The following is a 5,232-nucleotide window of genomic DNA, read 5'->3' on the forward strand; positions in this document are numbered from 1 at the left end:
TTCTGAAGGATCAGTATGAAGTTCTAACAGTAAAATAGTTATCAGATGTGTTGAAATTAATGTTTGTGGTTTTAAAACTGCAATTTAAGATTTTTGAGAGCTCAAGTCTTTTAAAAATGATCAAATATAGTCCTTTATTCCTAAAAGTGCCTCTGAGGGTGAAGAGGGTCCCCAGTAAGACCCAGAAACCTTTGACCCTCAGCTGTGAACTTCACCACAGGTGCAGTATCTTGTGATTTAAAGATGTGTTGACAGTGAGATATCACCTCACATTTTTTAGAATGGCTATTATCACAAAGACAAAAAAATAACAAATGTTAGCAAGGATGTGGAGAAAAGGGAACCCTTGTGCATTGTTAGTGGGAATGTAAACTGGTGCAGCCACTGTCGAAAACAGTATGGAGGTTCCACAGAAAACTAAAAAATAGAACTACTATCTTATCCAGCATCCACTTCTGGATATTTATCTGAAGGAAATGAAATCACTATCTTGAAAAGATATCTACAGCCGCATGTTAATTGCAGTATTTACCATACACACACATACACACACATACACACACACACACTGGAATATAATTCAGCCATAAAAGACAAAGAAATCATGCCATCGGAGACAACATGGATGGACCTTGAGGGCATTATGTTAAGTGAAATAAGTCAGACAGAAAGACAAATACTGTATAATCTCACATGTGGAACCTTAAAACACAGACACACACACACACACACAGGACTCATACGTGCAGAGAACAGATTGGTGGTTGGCAGAGGCAGGTGGTGGAGGGGGAGGGCTGGGTGAAATGGGCGAAATTGGTCAAAAGGTACAAACTTCCAGTTATAAGATAATTTCTGGGAATGTAATGTACAGCGTGGTGACTATCGTTACAGATAACGTGTTGTATATTTGAAAGTTGCTCAGAGAGTACATCTTTGAAAGTTCTCATCACAAGGAAAAAATTTCTAAGTATGTGTGGTGATGGATGTTAACTAAACTTATTGTGGTGATCACTTCACAGTGTATACATATAACAAATCATTATGTCCTACACCTGAAACAAATATTATATGTCAATTATATCTCAGTTAAAAAATGTATTGAGCCATCTCTCCCTGTAAGAAATGGGTCTCTCACCTTAAAAAGGGCAATATTTTTGTGATTGCTTTTCACATTTTTCCTTCACATTCTACTCTGTATCCCCACTACTTTGAGCAGTTCTACTCTTCATAGCAAGTTTTAAATACGTATTTTTAAAATCTGATTAAATGAGATAATTTACCACAGGGTCTCACATCCCGGTTAGTGGCACAGTCCAAAATATTTAGGTTTTAAAAGGTCACAGATTCCATTATGGCTGTTCATTTCCAAGCTGTGATATAAACAACAGAAACCGATACATCTAGGTCACAAGCACCTAAAGCGCTGCGTGAAGCCTCCACATGTATACAGAACCTCTCGGAGAGCAGTACAAAGCTGGTTGAAAGCCAAAATTGAAGCACAATAACCTGATCCCATCCCATCCAATTGTGTGAACAGCTTCCCCACCAGTCGCCCTATAAAAACAGGCTCAGGTGTTCAAAGAAAGGTATCTGCTAGTTTTCCAACTGACTTTTGCCTTTCAGTGCTTGGTTAACAGAGTGTCCCCGGCAGACACGAAACTGTGCACCCAGAATTTGTACAATCAAGCTAGTGGCATTTAATAGCCAGAATGACTTGAAATCTGGAGGAAAGTCACATCAGTCATACAAAGCACTTTCACAAACAGATTTTGGCAACAATTTAGAACACTGTTCATTGATTCCACACACAAAAAAATCTACTGTCTTAGCAACATTCGTGTGCACAATGCAGTGTTATTAGGTATAATCACCATGCTGGAAAGTTCTATTTTTAATCTAGGCTTTTGAATCCTACTATTTTTTTTTACTAGTATTGTTGCTGCTGCTGCTGCTGTTGTTGTTATTATTATTATTATTATTATTATGGTTTCCTCTTGATATTGGGGAAAGGTTTTTTGAAAATCCTCTTGTCTCATGTGTGCTGAAGGAAACCACCATCTTTGCATAGATCCCTTTCAGGAAGACCTCTTGTTGATTCAGATGCTCAACCACAATTTGAGAATGTCTGGACCTAAATAGTTTGGGCATGCAGCAGGGTCTTCTTTCAGGGTTGTGAAGAAACAAATCAATGGATTCTTTTGGGATGAATTAGTTCCCTTAGTTCAAGAGAATAGCGTATACCCTGGGAGGTGTGCCTATGTTGTCTGAAGTGAACATCATACCACAGTGCCACGTGTATAGTAGGTTTCTATAAAAATTTGTTGAGTGACTATTTTAAGTATGAACAGAATCAGAAACACTTTGCAGTCATCTTTGACTCATCCTTTCCTGTTCTGAACCCAAAACAACTTCTAGATTTTATGACCAAAAATGATTATTAAATATAAAGTAACATATTATTGGGATAAAATGGAAGTCGCATATTATCATACATTTGTCATTACTTTCTGATGGGAGCCTTCATAAGCTGTGACTATTTTTAAAGTCAAGTCTACAAGGAGTTTTTTTTTCCCTGTCATGTAACAGTACCCTCTCAAAAGGGGACTGTATTCTGAACTCTCCAGAGGCATGCTTTTTGATAAGGTCAGAGGACAAAAATTCAACTTTCTCCCTAGAGGTACTTTTCTGCCTTTGCTCATTTCTCTCTTTATCTTACCATGGGGATTGTCATGTCACTTTTCCACCTCTCTTGGGGTTGAATCTTCAAAGATCTTAGATTCTTTTTTCAGATTGACGTATGACTTTGAATTTTAATTTTCATCATCTTCTCACAAAATACATAATTTTTTTTCCTCTTCTGGGTTGGATGCTACTTTCAAATTAAGACCAGAGTTCTGTTATTGTGAAAAGCAAACTGAATCAGATAGAAATAGACCTCTTGAAAACTTGCTTGCTCCTTTCTTACTGTTCTGTACACACTCTGGAGAATTTATCCTTCTGCCTTGGTACAGGTTATACAAATGACTGCAACTCTTCTTTTTGCCAAGGAAGGTCAGGATACATGTTTTTCACTAGGGCTGCCTCACGTGGTACAGATTTAGAAATTGCAGCTTGTCTCTTTGCTTTATTTTTGAAAATTTTTTTTATACAGCAGGTTATTAGTTATCAATTTTATACATATTAGTGTATACATGTCAATCCCAATCTCCCAATTCATCCCACCACCACCACCACCACCCCCGCTTTCCCTCCTTGGTGTCCATACGTTTGTTCTCTACATCTGTGTCTCTATTTCTGCCCTGCAAACCGGTTCATCGGTACCATTTTTCTAGATTCCACATATATGCATTAATGTACAGTATTTCTTTTTCTCTTTCTGACTTACTCCAATCTGCATGACAGTCTCTAGGTCCATCCACGTCTCTACAAATGATGCAATTTCGTTGCTTTTTATGGCTGAGTAATATTCCATTGTATATATGTACCATATCTTTTTTATCCATTCATCTGTCGACAGGCATTTAGGTTGCTTCCATGACCTGGCTATTGTAAATAGTGCTGCAATGAACATTGGGGTGCATGAGTCCTTTTGAATTATGTTTTTCTCTGTGTATATGCCCATTAGTGGGATTGCTGAGTCATATAGTAATTCTATTTTTACTTTTTTAAGGAACTTCCATATTGTTCTCCATAGTCACTGTACCAATTTACATTCCCACCAACAGTGCAAGAGGGTTCCCTTTTCTCCACACCCTCTCCAGCATTTGTTGTTTGTAGATTTTCTGATGATGCCCATTCTAACTGGTGTGAGGTGATACCTCATTGTAGTTTTGATTTGCATTTCTCTAATAATTAGTGATGTTGAGCAGCTTTTCATTTGCCACTTGGCCATCTGTATGTCTTCTTTGGAGAAATGTCTATTTAGGTCTTCTGCCCATTTTTTGATTGGGTTGTTTCTTTTTTTGATATTGAGCTGCATGAGCTGTTTATATGTTTTGGAGATTAATCCTTTGTCTGTTGAATTGTTTGCAAATATTTTCTCCCATTCTGAGGGTTGTCTTTTTGTTTTGTTTATAGTTTCCTTTGCTGTGCAAAAGCTTTTAAGTTTCATTAGGTCATATTTGCTTATTTTTGTTTTTATTTCCATTACTCTAGGAGGTGGGTCAAAAAAAGATCTTGCTGTGATTTATGTCAAAGAGTGTTCTTCCTATGTTTTCCTCTAAGAGTTTCGTAGTGTCTGGTCTTACATTTAGGTCTTTAATCCATTTTGAGTTTATTTTTGTGTATGGTGTTAGGGAGTGTTCTAATTTCATTCTTTCACATGCAGCTGTCCAGTTTTCCCAGCACCACTTATTGAAGAGACTTTTTTTTCTCCATTGTATAACCTTGCCTCCTTTGTCATAGATTAGTTGACCATAGTTGTGTGGGTTTGTCTCTGGGCTTTCTATCCTGTTCCATTGATCTATACTTCTGTTTTGGTGTCAATACCATATTGTCTTGATTACTGTAGCTTTGTAGTATAGTCTGAAGTCAGGGAGTCTGATTCCTCCAGCTCCGTTTTGTCACTCAAGATTGCTTTGGCTATTTGAGGTCTTTTGTGTTTCCATACAAATTTTTAGATTTTTTGTTCTAGCTCTGTAAAAAATGCCACTGGTAATTTGATAGGGTTTGCACTGAATCTGTAGATTGCTTTGGGTAGTATAGTCATTTTCACTATATTGAGTCTTCCAATCCAAGAACATGGTATATTTCTCCATCTGTTTGTGTCATCTTTAATGTCTTTCATCAGTGTCTTATAGTTTTCTGACTAAAGGTCTTTTACCTCCTTAGGTAGGTTTATTCCTAGTTATTTTTTTCTTTTGGTTGAAGTGGTGAATGTGACTGTTTCCTTAATTTCTATTTCTGATCTTTCATTGTTAGTGAACAGGAATGCAAGAGATTTCTGTGCATTAATTTTGTATCCTGCAACTTTACCAAATTCATTGATTAGCTCTAGTAGTTTTCTGGTGGCATCTGTAGATTCTCTATGTATAGTGTCATGTCATCTGCAAACAGTGACAGTTTTACTTCTTCTTTTCAAATTTGGATTCCTTTTATTTCTTTTTCTTCTCTGATTGCCATGGCTAGGACTTCCAAAACTATGTTGAATAATAGTGACGAGAGTGCACATCCTTGTCTTGTTCCTGATCTTAGAGGAAATGCTTTCAGTTTTTCACCATTGAGAATGATGTT

The sequence above is a fragment of the Eubalaena glacialis genome, chromosome 4 (assembly GCF_028564815.1).
Source record: "Eubalaena glacialis isolate mEubGla1 chromosome 4, mEubGla1.1.hap2.+ XY, whole genome shotgun sequence".
Classification (NCBI taxonomy): Eukaryota; Metazoa; Chordata; class Mammalia; order Artiodactyla; family Balaenidae; genus Eubalaena; species Eubalaena glacialis.